This window comes from Chelonia mydas, chromosome 7, assembly GCF_015237465.2.
Source record: "Chelonia mydas isolate rCheMyd1 chromosome 7, rCheMyd1.pri.v2, whole genome shotgun sequence".
Classification (NCBI taxonomy): Eukaryota; Metazoa; Chordata; order Testudines; family Cheloniidae; genus Chelonia; species Chelonia mydas.
The window spans coordinates 66,706,031-66,724,533 of NC_057853.1; the positions used below are offsets into that span (position 1 = coordinate 66,706,031).

The 18,503-nt window shown below is 41.4% G+C and overlaps 1 protein-coding gene and 1 long non-coding RNA gene across 11 annotated transcripts in view; both read left to right on the plus strand.

Annotated features, from left to right (window-relative positions):
* The window catches only part of RET (ret proto-oncogene), a 124,679-nt gene that overhangs the window by 21,005 nt on the left and 85,171 nt on the right, over window positions 1-18,503 (plus strand). For 2 of the 10 annotated variants that reach the window (XM_043551593.1, XM_043551596.1), the window contains exon 1: window positions 16,286-16,462. The exons of the other annotated variants lie outside the window; for them this stretch is intronic. The gene's annotated coding sequence lies outside the window, so the exon portion shown is untranslated. Of the gene's footprint in view, window positions 1-16,285; window positions 16,463-18,503 lie in introns of those variants that run through there. 10 annotated transcript variants of the gene reach the window in all.
* LOC122466614 lies at window positions 1,651-17,618 on the plus strand. Its single transcript, XR_006292267.1, has 3 exons — window positions 1,651-1,791; window positions 3,098-3,102; window positions 17,609-17,618. It is a non-coding gene; the product is annotated as an uncharacterized LOC122466614 (long non-coding RNA).

Sequence of the window (18,503 nt, forward strand, 5' to 3'; positions counted from 1 at the left end):
ATCTATTCTACTCCGGGCTGTTTTTAATTTCCTGGGGACAATGCACCCTGTGGCATTTTTTCTTCATCAGGTCATCTGATTTATTCGCAAACTGCTAGATCCTTATATCTAAAACTCTGTTAATGATCATTGTGTATGACGACAGGTGTACTTAATGTGTTAACGTGTGTGTGTGTGTACACATTTTAACGTGCTGGCTACTTCCTCGGCCCATCTCTATCAAGCAGGTAAAGCAAACATTACAAGAAAAAAAACCCTGTACAAATAATACATAGAGCAGCTTTTTAATTAAAGCGTTTCTGCTTTTTTATTACCACATGCAAGAGAGATTTATTGAATATGGGTTAGCAAACGCTAATGAAATAGACAAGTCTGAGGTGAAAACCTTATCACAACAGAGGTGCAGTGTTGGGAGAAGATAGTACAGCCAACAATATGATGTTCCAGTAAGGCTGTATTTATTTTTTTGCTATGTCTTTTCCAAGCTGATATTTGTTTTACATTGAAGGTAGGAAAGGCTGGTGGACAGAGACCTGACTTTACACAATTAATTTTATGACAAATGTAATGATTACAAATAAGCTTATTGACTGAATTACCTCGTGTTATTTTTGCCCTTTATGAAGCAAAAATGTTACTTGGGAATCAAGCAGTTCTTAGGGTGATACAGGAAATAAAATAGTAATTCAATAGCCAGGATTGAGGGCCTGATCCAAAGCCTATCAAAGAGTCCCATTGACTTCAGTGAATTTTGGATGAGACCCTGTGGTAATATTCTCATGTTCTTTTTCAAAAGACCCTTTTTCACATTAATACATCATGTATTTTAGGAAGATTCAGGGAAGGATCTGTTATAATTGCACAAAATTCCAGAAGTAAAAAAATGCAGTAACAACTTGCTCAGCATAGAGCTATTTAATAAAACCATTTTATTTGTAAGCAGAGTCTGCATGAGCTGTCCTCTGACATCTAGTGGTGAGCTGTGGAAGAGGACTTCCAGGAGCTGATCTCATTTGCATGGACACACCCACCCTGCCTAGGTGCTCAGCATGATGGGACTGCTTGCCCAAACGCTCAATTGGGGCTGGTATTGGATCCCCAGTCGCCTTGTGATTGGGACAGGAGTAATAAAGCGTTGTTATCCTTGTTATGTGAACCGAGGGCAGCAGAATTGTACCTGGCATACCCCAATTGAGGGACTCACCTCAACAGCACTGGCTAGGCAAGGGACATGGGTTCCACAGCCCAATGAGTTGAGAGAGGGTGGGGACAGCTACTTGTATCTGGTGGTGTGGGCCCTGTTTAAGGGCTCTAGACACCATTTGACCCTTTGTGTCTCCATGGTATAATAAAAGAGCCAATTTAGACTCAACTGAGAGTCTTGTTACACACTGCAGAGCAGAAATCACTGGTAACTAGGTCTAAGTATTAGACCTACTTTTGCAATAGAGACACTGCCCAAGAGACTGCCCAGTGTGCACCAGCAGTGAGGCTCCCCTACTCAGCTGAAATCACTGAGAGCTTTGTTAAGTGTGTGTGTGTGTGTGCGGGGGCTCTGAAGACATCTTGGTAAGTGGGCAGCTGGCGGAGAGGCATGGCAAGCGGCTAGCGGGGCGGGTGGTGGAGAGGAGTGGCAAGCAGTTGGCCATTGGGGCGACAAGTGAGTGCCCGAGCAGTGCAGCGTGTAAGGTGCCTCCTTTACCCCCAACCCCGCCTTCCACACAGGGTGGGAGGTGGACTCTGTGGATGAACCTCTGAACTCTGGGGCTGCACTGGCCAAAGACAGCAACTGTGAGTGGGGTTGAGAGAAGGGATGGACATGTTTAAAGGGACTTTTGGGTTGCTGGACATAAGACCCTGAGGGGAAAAGGACACTGTCCACCTTACTTGGGGGGGTGGGTATTTTGCTCATGGTTTGTGTTTATGAACCCTAGTTATGGTGTTTTCCCAAATTAATGCTGAGTTAATTCCCTCCTTTTATTAAAAGTTTTTGCTACGCTCAGACTCTGCTTGCGAGAGGGGAAGTATTGCCTCTTAGATGCACCCAGGGGATGATGTGTAATTGCCCCATGTCACTGGATGGGGTCTCAAGTTGGTTTTGTGTTGTATTGTTGAAAAGGAACCCCTAGATACTGAACCCGGCTCTTGTTGCTGCTGGCTGAACCTGGCAGAAGGGTTATGTATTTTATTTAGAGAAAATTTACTTGCTTTTCCATGTAGTATTTTTGCATACTTAAAAACATACTGTATTGTTCAGATCATTAATACCGCCACAGGTCATTTCCTGTGGTCTTTTGAGTGGCAGTTTATTTCCTATCTGAAACAGTAACAACTCATATTCCACAATAAATCACCAAGATATGAGTTAAATGGATGGACTGGATATTTAGACAACAGTTTTAAGGCCTGAGACTCATAGTTGGGGAAATATCCAAGTTACCGTGGAAAATGGTATGGGTAAACAGATAACCCAATCAGCTTGGTGCATGCAGGTGTATATGAAGCAGAGGGGATCAAAGATGGATATTGTAGAGGCAGTGTCTGGATCTCCTTTGTTACTGATTGCTAGTACTAGGCTGCCATTCCAAACAAGAATTGAATGGGAGCTTGAAGTTTGTTTAACACTATGAATTTTCCCATTGTAATAGCTCCAAAGACACAGAAGCTAAATCACTTTGGGTGAATTCTTGCCTCGTTAAAGTCAATGGCAAAACTTCCATTCATTTCACTTGGCTTGTGCGATTAAATACAGAGTTTCAGAAACCATGACAGGTTTCTCTTTATCTGGTATCTGCATGTGCCTGGAAGATACATTGGTGCTTTCTATGACCTGCATCTGCATTTAGACTCAATGTGTAAAAAGAACAGTGAAATCTGGTTTAGAGAGGATATAGCAGTGCAAAGGTGTAAACAATGGATTTGACACTCACAAGAAGGGTTCAGGCCAGGTCGTGGGTAGCCAGACCTAGTAGTCGGAGCCAGGGTCCAAAGTCACAGGATGGGAGTCAAGAGTCAGCTGGGTCAGGACACTGGGAGATTAGAAGCAGAAGACAAACTTAAGAGCAGAACCATGAATCAGTAACTAGAGTCAGGCCAGGTATGGTTACTGGGGGTCAAAGGCAGGAAACAAAGTGGAGGTCAGGAGTCAGTCAGGCCAGATTAGGATACCAAGAGCCCAGAGGTAGGAGACAAGCTGGAGATCAAAACCACAAGTCAGGAGTTAAGCCAGGTTGGTATGCCAGGAAGTCAAGCCAGGGGAGCAGAGCACCAATCCAGAGCAGGGTGGATCCCAGTTACATGGACAACTTCCTGTGCTGGGTTTATACAGAAGCTATTGACAATCAGGACATCCAGTAATCTGCCAATCGGGTTCCAGAACTGGAGTCCTCTGTCAGGGTTCGGCTTCTGCCCTAGCAACTGTTAGCAGGTCACTGCATGGCAGGTTTGAGCTTATCAGCTCCTAAGAGTCCTGTGGACCAGGGTTCAAGACCTGGGGTACCTGACAGATGGGTGGAAAAGTACTTGATTGTCACAAAAGTTCACTACAATGGTTATAGGAGGTGCAATGATAGTTGAGCAGCCTCTAATGTATTTGCCCCATATTTAGCTATAACTGGCAGCTGTAGAAGTATTGACGCAGGTGAGAACCATGTACTGGAAAATATCTTGAGAGAGAAATGATCAAGAGCCTTGTAAGGAGATAACATAAGGTTTGCTCCCATTATTCAAGACTACAAGTATAGTGCACATGTTGATAGCTTTTTAATGGTTGACAATGACTATAAGTGCTTCGGACATCCACTTGCATGTGTTTCCCCCTAAGGAAGTGAATGACTCATTTGTTGTCATAGGATTCATGTTACCGTGATGGCACATTAAACTGATTAGTCAATAGGCTGTACACATTGTGCTCCAGTAGACAGGGTATCGCACTGAGAGTTGAGAGAGCTGGTTTCTATTCCCAACTCTGCCACATGTGACCTAAACCAAGCCATTTCACCTTTCTGCATCTGTTTCTTCATCTGTACAATGGGCTAAATAGCCAATTCTGTAAAGCACTTTAAGCTCTGTACCTGGAAAAAGTGCATGTAAGTAGAGTACTCCTCTGGTGGTTGATTTTTAAAAATGGTTGGAATACCTACTTGTCAGCTTCAAGGTGTGGGTTTGTGGGTTGAAATATCTAATCTAGTGGCAAATGTCATCAGTTGTTGTTGATTTTTCCTTTTTATAACCTCTAATGGCATATCTATACTGCAGTGTAATCCCATGCTTGAGCCTGGCCTCAGGGCTTACCATCCTTGTGTCTACAGTGCAATTGCGCCAATTATGCAGTTGGACCCAGGATCCCAGGACCCTGCAAGGCTGGAGAGTCCAAGCTCAAGTCAAGCCGGACCCAGGGTCCGAGCCCTATTGCTTTGCAGTGTAGCCACAGCCCTGGTTGACTCAGGTCACAGGAGTCATCTGGAAGTATCCCACAATTCCATGGGACAACTTCCTTCGTCCTCTCTATCCCAACAATCTGCAATCAACTCTACTGAAAATGGCAGCACTCCCACCTCCCTTGGCAAATGGCAGCATCTCAGGTCAGTGTTAACCCATTCTGTTCTGATCACTGATCTGCAAGCATGCTATCAGAGAGCCTCATCGGTTCGCAATGGAGAGCGAACCGATCAATTATTTTGCAAAGAGAGCTGCGTCCTGGTAATGTGCAAGGAGGGGTCAGTAAAGTTTTTCCACAGTGCACTACAGTCCTAGGGCAAGAGCGGCCACATTTCAGGGGGCCGGAGCTTCTGGGATATGGTTACTTTGCCTTGGGTCTGCACACTGCAGTGTGGATGCCAGAGCCCTAGGTTTGAGCATGAGTCAGAAAATTCATAACCTAGGATTAAAATAAAATGTAGACACTGAAGCCCAGGGCTCCCTAACATGGGTCAGGTGATTGGAGTCCCACTAATCTTGGGCTTACATTGCAGTGTAGACATACCCTAAGTCTCTTATCAGGTGCGTCTGTTCAATTTATAGTGGGAACTGAAAACAAAACTTGTATTCCTGCTGTTTAGTTCCATTATATTAGGGCTCTCTTTTGGGTATTACTCCTGTTCTGGACAATCAGCCAGTACCTGTATCTGTTCATTATATTTGTTTAAAGGGGAAAAAATCCAAATAAATTCATTGGCTCTTCCCCTTAAACAAGAGACTTTAGAGATTTAAATGTGCTGGGTTCTGGTCTGCTACTGATGTGCAGGCATAATTTCCACTGACAGTAATGGGAGTTAAATGTGTGTACAGAGAGCAAGAGAGACTCCTAAATAAGTACAGCTCAAATAACAAAAGCTAGTCTAAGGAGTTATTTATGGAAGGTAGAGATTGGAAGTTTTAACTTCTCTCTACTCTAATGTCCATATTCTCCTCTCCACTTATGTTAGATTAAATCCACTTTCAACAATGAAGTTACTCCTGGCTTACTCTGGTGTGAGAGGAAAATCAGGCCCCATGCGGAACAGCTAAACAGAAGATGTTTTTAAAATAAGGAGAGAGAGATGCCAGAGAAAACTTACAGAAAAGCAAACGGAAGCCTTTTTCATATCATTGTAGTGAAACACTAATGGAAGTACATACATAGCACAGTAGTGACAACAGTTATAAGCACAGAAGTAAATAACACAGCAGTGTTGCTACTATTAATGTGATTTTGTGTGGAGTTGTTATTGCTCACGTCTTATTAGCACCACTATATGTATTGTTTAGGGGTGAGAGAAGTGGTCTGGATGAATCAAGTTCCATCATGAATTGAAACTGAACATGAGCCAAAACTACCAGATTTTGGGGGTTAACTCTTTTTTAAATAAATTGTTGTGTGCCTCACAGCATTCTAGCTGCAGGCAGAAACTGAAATCTGGATATATTTTGACAAAAGTTATTCTTCCTTGGTTTGAGTGGGTTGAAAATCTTGAAGCATTGGAAATCTCTCAGAAAAGCCTGCACTGGTGGGATACTCAACCTAGCTTTCAGTGGGGAGCTTCTGAGATGGTCTGGATAAGACCCCCAGATGCCTGTTAATTCAGAACATCCCCTCACTCTTAACTCCTCAGTGTATCTGGTTTCTAGATACAAGTCCAAGGGTCAGGTTCTCTACTTTCATGTGCCTGCAGCTGCAAGAAAGTGAACTGTGTTGCATGCAAAAGCCCCATTCAGCCTAAAAGATGTAGGCTGGGATTGTCAAATGCACCTAAGGGAGTTAGGTGCCCATCTTCCATTCCATCAGTGAAATTCAATAGAAGATGGGCACCTAATTCCTTAAGGCCTCTTTGAAAAGCCCATCTTGAAATCCTAATGTAATTGGAACAGCATGGCTGGGAGAAACTAAAATTAATTGTGTGGTGTGCAGGGTCAGCCCTAACCACAGGGAAAGCCAACTGGCTGTTAGCTAAAGCTGTAGAACAGGCTCATTTTATCTCGCTTTCTCAGTGGTCTCGGTGCTACTAGAGGGGACACAACACCACACCCAGAAAGTGTGCGGGTTACCCCTGTGCTACATGTTGCTTGGGATTACATCTGCAAGTCAGGCACTGGGACCAGAACAGGAGGAGATTTGCCAACTATGGCCCACCTGTGCAGTGCAGGATCTGTAAACTTTTGTCTGGCTTCACTACTTGGTGTCCAGAAGGTCGGTCGGTCTCTCTCGTGTGTGTGTGTCTGTCTATCTATCTATCTGTAACTGGTGAATATACTGTATACCTTGCATACAGCTGCAGACCCTGAAAATATGGTTTTTGCTAGTTTGTATACAATCATAATTTGATGAGTAAATTACTCAAGAATTGAATGAGTGGAGAGAGGAGAGGGGAGAACTTCATACCAGAAGGACAGTTGGACCTGGCGATTGGTATTCCTTCACTCACTTAATACATTTTCATTGTGAGTGGATAGGTAGCGGCCTGCAGAAGAAATCAACCTTTGGAAGTGGAAGGAAGGAGGAAAACAGGTTGGGAAAGCCAAGCATGAATGAAAAGACTAAAAGGCATAAGGAAATACTTGAACATCATGCTATCTTTGCCAAAGGGAGTGCTACAGTATGCTCTCTGGATAAACCTCAGTAAAGCCTCTAAAAATAACTACATAGATATAGTCTAAGTTGATTAGCAGTAATTGCCCTGACTTAATGTAGTCACAGTTGGATGATGTCATGTGTAATATTCCCTGAAAGTAATTTTAGTAGACAGAGCCATTTGAAGTCCTATTGTAGCCAGCATAACCATCTTCATGTTGTTGAGCTGAATGCTCAGACTGAAGCACTCAGAAAGCTCTGACATAAGACTCCTTTATCTTGTTTCTTTGCGCGGCTGTAGCTCATCCATTACAAATAGTTTTGCAATAACAAAAGATTGCATTTGTCTTGAATGAAAAATGAGTAACTATAACATATTTTAGATTTTCATCTAATTGGGAACAGCCTAGAATTATTATTTGTAGAAGCATAAAAGTTAGTGATGGATAAGACCTATTAGGTCATTTGATCCATCTGAATGCAAAAATTGCTCCATAGTGTACATTTCCAATGCTTTGGCCAGTATGGTTCTCAATGTTCCAAGCTATGACGGCTTCTCTTCCTTCCCTTGAGTTGCTACTCCACAGTCTAATAAACTGCACCAGAAGGAAGGTTTAAAAAAACAAAAACAAAACTATTTTCCTATGCTTTCTTCCATGCTTTTGCAGCTGGCTGCATGTCCATTTGTAACAATTCTTCTCTCTTGTTGTTTTACAGCCTTCAAACATTTGTAGTTGGTTACTGTAGCTGGTGTGTGATTCCACCATTTTTGTTGCTTGTTTCTGAATTATGATATGCTGATAACATTGCAGGATTGAGGATTGAATCATTCATAACACAGCAGTTTTCTCAGTGTATTCTGATGCAGAGAGGAATTGCAGATTCACTTATCTGTGATTCTTTTCCACGTCGATCCCGAAAATTGCTTTGACTTGTTTGATGTTATATCGCAGTGATACTTAGACTGCGAGCCACAAGTGGCTCTTTAATGTGTCTCCTGCGGCTCTTTGCAGCACATATTAAAACTCTGTGTGATTTAATTATTAACTAATCAGGATGTTTTTACTATGTTGTTAACCAATTGTAGTTGAGAAAATAATATTTGGTCAGTCATTTTTCTGTGAGATATATATAAAACAGTAATGAAACAATGAATTCACACAGCTGTGGCTCTTTTGGGTAATAATGATAGCTAATTTGGCTCCTGAAACACTGAGGTCTGAGTATCACTGTTATATCCTATTAAAAGCTCAGATCAGATTTTGTCTTCATCACCCCTAGGTGGGTCTTGGTATTGATGCTTTCTAAGTTTGTGCCATTGAATATCAGGAGATAATTGATGTACATTGGTTGCTTTTAAATACTCCATCAGTGAATCAAACAATATCCGGCCTCTGTTTTGCATTATTTTCACCTGTGCAAAGTCCAGTATTCTGGTATGTAAGATTTCCAGGTGCCATGTTGATCTTGTCCACATCTGAGGTTCACCAGCAATGCTTTGTGAAGTTCCTGTCCTGGGGTGAGCTCTGAACAATATTGTGGAGATGTGGAATTTTGCTGTGGATTCAGTTGCCTATCTAAGTAAATGTGCCTCAAGCTCAGACCTTTGTAAACAAGAAGATTTTTGCATGTGTTCACATTTAAGCTCCATCTCAGGCTAATTCTTCCAGGTTTTTAATACTACTCGAACCACCATAGTAGCAGAATGCTTTACAAGCTCCCAATCTGTTGGATCTTACTGGCTTGGCAGGGCCTTTATCTGTTGGAAATAGGGCCCCCGTATATTCCTCTAATGTTCTCAGGAGAGAACATTTCATGAGTCCTGCTTATCTGTAGAGCTCTGTGCAGATATAAATCAATATCCACGGCACTGCAGGGCTTTCCCGGGAACTGCAGCAGCTAAAGGAGCAGAACGTGGGGCCGATAGTGCCCCAAGCCGGTAGCTCCTCCGGCGCAGCTGTACCGCCCCTAACCCCGCCCCAAAGCTTCCATGCAGCTGACTGTGTCTCCTGTCTGGGGGCGTGTGTGCCACTGGAATGCAAAAGCGTGACCAGGGACAGCTGCCGGTGAGCTTGGTGCCTGCCCCAGTAGGCAGGGCTGGGGGCGGTACAGCTCCTGGGAGCGGCGGCCCTACATTCTGCTCCTTTAGCTGCTGCAGTTCCCGGGAGAGCCCTGCAGTGCTGTGGATACTGATTTATATCCGCGCAAGGCTCTATTCATCTGTGATCTGACTAAAGTGAATTAGAATTACAATCTCTGGGTATTGGTTGTTCCAAACAGAAGGAAGTCCTTTCTTCTAGGATTTTAATTCATCTGTGTGGGCAGATAAACCTACAGTTAGGAGACCTCTTGATTTTACTGCAAGGTCTCTGATGCCACAGGAATTGGTGTCAGACGTTATTGACTGGTAAAACATGAATATGATTAGCACATTAAAAACCTGTACTAAACTTTGGAAACTGGTTGTAAATTCAATGCGCCAAATCCTGAAGGCCCTATTTAGGTAGAATTCATTTGTTACTTGGGAGTTTTGCCACAGCCAAGACTGATGGTTTCTGATCCTGTATTATTAAATATAAGAGGTTAAATTGTGCTAAATTAATGTATTTGATTATTTAAGTGTTATATTGCGTGGGTGTTTACATGCAATAACTGATGGGTCAGATACGTTAATAGATTTTCCTGTTTTTTTCCTCCTGGTTTATGTGATGTGTAGGCCCATTAGGAGTAATTAGGGACAGGCCTGGAGCACGTTCCCCTCATGCTCCTCTCTCTGATGACGCCTCTGTGTACAAAAGAATCTGCGGTTTCTCTTTCTGAACGTTAATTTTGTTTTCATCAACTCTGCCAGCTCTCCTGCTTGAGCAGTTTATTTCTCCCAGAAGACCTGGGAACCATTTTTTTTTTCAGCCTTTTTTCTTTTTAAGTTTGTGGTGGAGAGCTAAGCTAATTGGCTGTACAAACTTTTTTGAGGCTGTCTTCACTATACCTTTACCGCGAAGGGTCAGAGTTGTGAGCTCCTATAGAAGCTTGTTTGGCAGAGTTCACATCTTACAGACTTTAGAAGTTGTTAGCAAAACCTATCCTCTTCCCAGGAGTAGGAAGTTGACAAGAGATATATTAACAGATTTTAGAGAGCTTCCTTCTGTCTTTTTAAGAGTGGCCTTGGCTGTTCAAGCTAGACATTATGACAATTTAGTACAGTTTGTCCTGAGATGGTTGCAGAACATTATGCACAATATTAATAATGGATGTGATGGCAATCTATCTAGCTGTCTCCTGCAAAAATGTCATATCAGTTGTTTGTATGTGGATAACAACTTCTCATATTTGTGGTGGCCATTTGATAACATATGCATCGCTCTATTAGCTGTTTTGGCGGATAAATGCTACCATAGTTATTTAAAGACTTGGAAGTCATGGTCACTGCGAACCTGATCCCCAAGCCCTGTGAATTCAATGGGTTTATTTCTATTAATGTCAATAGGTTTTGGGATCAGGGCCATAGAGATGCTTAGAAAACATTGACATGCATCAACTTTAGGAATCCAAGATTTCTTTCCTTTTTCACTATGTCCCTGAAATTCTTAGTCATGAGGTTGAGGTGAAGGCGATGTGTGGATTCTCTGTACATTTAATAATTCTGAGCTCTTGAGACAAAACATGCTATTTACAAATATTACATTTTAGAAAAGCCGCCCCTGTGGAGTAGCTAAGTGTTATACAAGAATTTGTGGATAAATTAAGGCACGGAAAGGTTGCATTACTTAGTCAGGAGTTGAGAATTCAGTGACTGAGCTGGGAATAGATCTGGACTCCTAATCTCTCTATCTAACCAATAAATGTGTTTCCAAATATTGCTCTGGTGGTCTCAACCCTGACGCTTGCATAAATGTCTAAAATATATATTTAATGTGTGTTAATTGTAATTTTTCAAACTTGTGTACTTTATTAAGTGCTAAGCGTGTGATTTGTTTTTTGTTATTTTGGAAATCAGAGGCTAGAAACAAGGGATGGCATTTATATAGAATCAGGGAGCTTCAAGCAGTAGGTGAGCTGTAAATGGTGAAAGTATTATGGGAGAAGAGACAAGGAAGTGCGATATTAAAAAGTATAGGGAGTGGGTTACAGACTAGGCAGAGATGAGGTCAGTACAGCTGGATGACAAATTGATGGAAATCTTGAGATTAGATGTTACAGAGCATTCTGTAATGGACAGGAAGCCAATGAAATTTCTGAGGTCAGATGTGTTTCCTAGTATGGATGAGGAAATAAACCATCCAAATTTGAACAAATTAAAGAACTGGACCATAGGGTCACTCCAAAGTAGGCTGGATACTTGAAATATCTAAAAGTTACTTTCTAGTGTACGTACACATTTGGTGACTATTACTGCTGCAGTGGCTTACCACTTGGGCCTTCAAACATGACATAACTGGTATTGAGTAATGCTTGAAAAGCTAGCCATCAATTTCATACTTAGATCTCTCTAGAAGACTTTCTATAAGACACAAGAAGGATCTTGGAAACATAGTCCAGTGGCACAGGCACTAGGCTGTGTCTTGTGAGACCTGGGTTCAGTTCCCTGCTCCACTACAGATTTCCTGTGTGAACTTAGACAAATCGCTTAGTCTGTCTGTGCGCCACTTCTCCACTCTAAAAATCAGGATGATAGCACTTACCTACCTCACTGGGGTGTCATGAGGATAAATATGTTAACGACTGAGAGACAGGTACTACAGTAATGGGGGCCATGTAAGTACCTAAGATAAATAGATTCCAAACCACACTTAACTATTTTTTTTTTTCAGTATTGAGATCATCAGGCTGTGCAATAGCTATCTTGTATAACCTCATGATCTTCTGTTCATTATTCGATGTGAACTTCATGTTTCAAATTAGATTGTAAACTCTTTGGGGAAGTGTAACTTAGACATCCTCTACATTTGTCTATAGAAATTTTTAGTGATCTAGTTTTGCATCTGCTGTACTTTGTTCTAAGTAAAAAAATAGAGAAAACCTTTATTTAAACAAAGGTTAAAAAGGGTCTTCAGCTTGTATAAATTGTCAGCTTTGCTCAAGTCAATGGAGCTGTGACAATTTACACTAGGTGAGGATCTGGCCAAGAATATTTAAGGGGATTTTGGGAAAATGACAGATGCCAGTGAAAAATGACTAAATGTGCCATGTGTTTTTTGTTTGTACAAAATATAGTATATAAATTCATAAATGTATTCCTAAATAAATGTGACAAATCATGATTGATCTTACTGTTCTCCTGCTATCAAAATTTAGGAGTGAGTCCCCAATCTACATGCAGATAATGGTAATGTCGGAAAGTCTGGAAGTAGGAAATGGGGTTGAACTGAAAACATCATATGATGGGGTTTCATGGGCACTTTCGTGCTGACACAGCCATACGTTTGTTATGTCTGCATCTTAAGAAATTGATTACATGACCTCCACAATGCTTGTATGTATTGTAGGGCTATGGTATGTTTATAATTTCTTTGAGTTGTGTCTGTGTTCCTTGTGGAACAAGATATTAGAACAAGGTTGCTCTAATGATTTATTACACTGCAATGTGCAGCGAGACCAGCCTGAAGTCATAAGATTTGTTGTTCCTTCATAAGTTTTAAATCCATCTTTAAATAGTCTTTCTTTTGCAGGAGGAAATAACATATTGTAATCTTTCCATGTTGGATGCTTCCGTGGGAGTCTCAGATTGTTTGTGAGGCTCAATGTTTGTCTTATTTCCAGCTCCTTGGCAATCTCTTTAATTCCCAGGTTTGTTAAAGTTGCGAAGCTAGACTGTTATATGATCCAAAAGACCAAGATTCCCCCAGAAGGTACGTTTTTCAAGCAGTTGTCAGCAGTTCTAGCCCATGTTGTATTTCCCTAGCTATTGAAGCATTGTGTGTTAGATCAGTGGTGTGGAACAGTGATCAACGCGGTTGACAATTTATTTGAATGCTTTCCTGACAGGAGATAGACTTTCTTAATTGCAATAAGTGCCGATAAAATCAGGAGCCCATTGGTATGCTCCCAGCCTGCATACATGTGAGTTTTTCCTGGGATGGTTTGATTTTCAAGACCTTCAGGTTGTTACAAGAACATTTATCGCTGCACCTGGCACTTTCTTGATAAAATCCAAGCAAACAGCTCAGTTGAAGGATACTGTAACCCAAAGTATATCCTTAAAATAACAACAAAAAAATCTTAACATCTGAGCTTTGCTGGAAATTTTTTTCTTCAATGAAAAGGCATAGTAGTTACACTAATCTGGAAAACTGCCAAACATTGCATTTACATTCACTGCAACCTTAATTCAGAAATCAAACTTAAAAGCTATTGGGAAAGGTTTAGCACTATTCACGCCATAATTTTCCCCAAGATATACAGGTTACAGTGGAGATGAAAATTTTCTTTCTTAAATGATAGAAAATTGCAGTTTTGCATTGTGTAGCAATTAACACTTTAGGTGCTCATTTGTTCATTTTGGCAGCTAACATGGATGGTTTGACAATATCTATAAGTACATGTTTATCTGTCTATATACACCTATAACTATCATTTCTTTGATACACATATCAAGATATAATCCTGGTAAGGCTGAATAGTGTAAATGTTTTAAGATTAACAAAGAATAGAATGATTTATTACTAAGTGGTGGAGGTGGCTGGTTGGTTTGTTATTCCAGTATCAAAGAACATGGATTTAGTAGTATTTTCCCCATAAGAGGTTAGTTCAAGGAAGCAGTTTCCCATATTTTCCAAAAATGTTGTCCAGGAAAGCAGACATTGGAACAAACTCTGTTAAAGTCATTGGAAAAAGCAAGGCTGTTCTCCTCCTGGAAAGAATAATGGCAAATTTCAGTGGGAGCTCTGTTTGGTTATTTGAAAAAAAAAAATTCTAGTGGGAAGGTAACTTTAGTTATTCCCCCAAAGTGGTTATTTTAAATATTTATAAATAAATTGATTGGAAATTAACATTTTGGTTTTTAATTGAATATATATCAAATGCTGCAATAAGTAGTATGAATAATTCACCTTACTGCACTGCTCCCATGTTTCACGGGGTTTAGAGAATGACCGGGATGATGAATCTAACCCTTATTGTGTAATGTCTTAAAGCAATTTTTAAAATTACTTTTCACTGTTCAATTGGAGATTTTGAATGTATCACTTGGTGTTTGTGTGTAACTTAATAGTACTGCCTTTCTAACTGCCACATTTTGATTGAATGTTAAACTAATTTTAAATACACATCCCTTCATGTAAATGGTTGTGTGTGTTATTGAACTTGTTTGTGATAATGCCAACCTTTTCGTTAACCAGGTTTTTCTTTCTCATTGAGATTCAACAAAAAAAGAGTGTTGAACATCTTGTTGATTTTTATGATCAGTTCAGTTGGGGGAAGGTCTGAAGAGGTCATGTACAGATCCAAACTAGAATTAAAACTTGGTTTAGACTAAGGATTGAAAGTTGGCTTTGAGGCTGAATTGGGCTAGAGCAGATTTTTATGACATCCTTCATCCTGAATGGTGGAAATCTAGTGAAGTCAACTGTTCTGATGATCTGAAAAGGAAATTGATTGTTCCAGTTTTGATTTGATGCAGAACTAAAATGGCGAGTTTGAATATGGGAATCTGAATCCAAGTCTCTTCTTTGTTCTTCTCTGCTCTCCTTCCTCCTCCCCCCTCACAGGTTTGACCAGTCAGCATAACTTTTAGTTAACTTGAATGAATTTTTCATAACATATCTGCTAAAAAATACCTAAAGCACCTCTAGGATACAGCATCCTAGAGGAACAGATCTCTGGACTTTCTGAATGGTTGGTGCTGAGCTGATAATGGGGAAATCTTCGTACTTTATTTGTATTCACTTAGATCTATCTCATCAGCTCATCCCACTTGCATTACGGCAGCTTTTAGAACTGTAGTAAACATGTGTAGAAATGCAACATACATTTTAGTACATTTGCTGAACATTCATATATTTTAAGACCAGAAGGGACCATTGTGATTATCTACTCTGACCTTCTGCATAATGCAGGTCATAGGATTCCCCTTCACGTCCAATAGCTGTGGTTGATTTAGAGCACAACTTCTAGAAAAACATCCAATCTTGATTTAAAAATTTGCAGTGATGGAGAATCCACCACAACCCTTGGTAAATTGTTCTAATGCGTAATTACTCTCACTGGTGAAAATTTGCAGTTCATTTCTAGTCTGAATTTTTCTAGCTTCAGCTTCTTCTTTTACCTTTTTCTGCTAGGTTGACAAACCCTCTATTAGCAAGTCTGTTACACATGTAGGTACTTACAGTCTGTTATCAAATCACCCCTTAACCTTCTCATTGAGATTGGAGAACAGCAGAGGCTTCTGTAGTGTTGCTGCCTGGATTAAGCATTGTTTCTCCCCTATGAATTACTTTTTTATGTACCCTAGCAACATAGATAGTGGTTTTGGTTTGTTTTGGATTAATTTTGTGCATTAGAAGAACCAGGCTGGGGGCTATAAATTAACCATCAGTGCTGTCTACATACATGCAGGTCACAACCTTCCAAATTTTTCTGTCATGAGAGAGAGAGAGAGAGAATTAATTACAGTCCTAATTGACTGTTTCTTTGGAAATAAGCAGGAAGGAACTGCTAGAAAGTAAAGTGATTAATCAGTTAGCAAATTACATAAATCAAATTTGTAAGAAAGTTAATCATCATAAACCTTCAGAAAACAGAAGCTATCACTTTTTACACAGGGCTTTTGCTGTGTGTCTTTTACCAGTATTCAAGGGAATGTTTAAAGATACACCAGTGACATGTTTTGTGCTTGACAGTCTGTCACTTCCTGCCTTTCCCCAGAGAATGCAAGATGTGGTAAAGTAATATGTCACGGGTGGCCAAACCACAGCTCATGAGCTTCATGTGACTCTTTTACAGTTAAAGTGTGGTTCTCGGAGCCTTCCCCACCACCCTATTCTCCGCATACCAGACGGTTTAGGGGAGCTCAGGGCTTCTGTCCAGGAGGGGAGGGGGTCTCAGGTCTTGGGAGGCACCTGCTGGGGCTGACGCCCTGAGACACACCCCGCCCAGGGGTGAAAGTGAGGCGGTACGGGCCGGTATGGCGTACTGGTAAGAAGCTGGTACTGGCCCGTACGCAGCCCACATTAAAGCACTGCTGCTGCTGGGCGGGGCAAAAGGGGCAACGACTTTAAAGCCGGGCCTCTGATGGGGAGGGGCAAAAGGGCAGCTGGCTTGGGACCAGAGCCCCGGGCCCTTTTAAATCGCTGCTGGAGTCCCGGGCGGCGGGGGCCAGGCAGCGCGGATGGGCTGGCTGGGGAAGGCTGACCCCAAGCCCCGTCCCTTCTGCCGAGGCACCGCCCCTTCTGCGGACCAGAGCTGGCCCCTGGACTGGTAAGAATTTATTATTACTTTCACCCCTGCACCCTCCCCAACCCCACATGGCAGAAGCCCCTAGCCCTCTTTCTCCACTGCAGGGCTGAAGCGCCAAGCCTGAGCAGGCACGTCCCAGGTCTCAAACTTCTGAAGACTGTACTTTGTGGCTCAGAGGGTCAGTAAGTTTGGCCACCCCTGTAATATGTGCAGATATCAGAATTTACCTGTAGAGCTCTTATTAGAAGGCACCAATTTAGTTTATCAGCATACATGGACAAATAACTCTATCTGCATAATAAATAATTTTTAAATGATAATATTGCTATTTATTTAATGACTGACAGCCAGGACTTTTGTGCACTTTCACTTTGCCACCTGAAGCCTTTCAGTTGCTATTTCATGTAAAATACTTAGGTGCAGGCTTAACTTGGAGCATGGATGTCAATGGTACTACTTGTGTGCTTACATTTAAACTGTGTGTGTGTAAATGTGTGCGGGCTTGAGGTCTTAGCTACCATAAATAATTCTAGGAAATAATCCATTTTCATTCATTCATTCACTCTTGTCAGTTGATGACCAGCAGCCTCATACAGAAGGAAATGTATGAGACATGACAATCCAAAGCAAGCTCAGGAGATAGCGAAGCTGCATGGGATCTAGAGAGGAGAAAGATTTGATGCAAATTAACTTCCTGCCTTGCAGCAGCTCTGTAATGTTTAATTCTTGAGTGCCCTTCATGTCCTGATATGGGGACTCACTGGAGTCCTCCTATAGTCCTAGGCTTTCAACTGATTCCTTCATGCAGACTCTAGTGAAAGTGGAGGGAGAGCCTTCTAAACCCCTCTTTGGGGTGGGTCCTTCTTTACCATTTCCCTGGATTTTAGGGGCTGTGTCTTGACACCTTGGACATGTCTGGCTGTTTGTTTGTTTTTTGGAAGAGCTGGGAGGTCCTGAAGTCTTCAGGCTCTGCCTTCTTTAAATATTTGCTCCTGGTCAACCGAATATGAAACAAGTAGAAAGCACAGCCTACTCTGGGATGTCCAAGGCTGGACTGACTTATCCCAAGTTCCCAGCTGCCATATACTTGTATAGCCATTGGGCCAGGCAGGCAGATTCTATGAACTGGACCATGAGAAGGAGCCAGCCATAGCTGGCCTAATACAGTATTCCACAGCTGGTAACAAGAGGCTGTTCCAACATCCAGAATTAAGTTTCCAAGGTTGTGTTTCTGAGGGTCACAATCCACATCACTATTCCAACGGAGGAGGGTAAAACCTACGGCATGGGGTAGAATGTATTTGATATTGTTGTGCCCTATGATACTGAAAGAGAGTGAGCCAAGAGGAAGCTGTGTTGGCAGGTTCTGAACTTAATTTGAAATAACATTTGTGGACTACAGTAAATATACAAATTACAGCTCAAGCTAATGTAACTTTAACCTTTGACTCAAATCGCTCTCTGCATTTATTGGCAATCTGGGTTCTGTTCCCAACTGTGGATATGTTTCCAGAATAGCTAGTGCACTGAGCACTCACTTATCCTATCTAATCTTCATTCATTCTTATGACAGTGTTACGCTTATAAGACAGCACCCATCACCTTAGTGTCTTGAGTGCTTCCAAGTGTTAAATAACCCAAATCCTAATAAGCAAGTAGCCCGTTTTTCCTTCCCTTTCCCCGAAGCAGTCAGGACTACTGTTTTTTTATTTTTTTAGTTCTCTCCTTCTTGCGTGCTCTTTGTTGCAGCTCTGGGAAAGCTAAACTAATGTGGCTTTTGCCCTGCATTCTGAAGGCTGTAGGATGTGTGGTTGTCCTTTCCTCATGCTCCTCCTCCTCCTTGTAATGCATTCCAAAGATTAAGATATAAGAAGAAGAAGATATAAAAATGTCTTCCAAAGAAGATATAAAAATGTCTTCACTATAAAGGAACAGTATGCATGTAATACAATTCAGTATATCGTGCCTGAGGCCAATATGAGGATGTTGATAGTAATGTGGCTTGTACAGTAAAGAAACATGAACCAGAGAAATGTTATCAGCCATTATCAACGTACTTGTA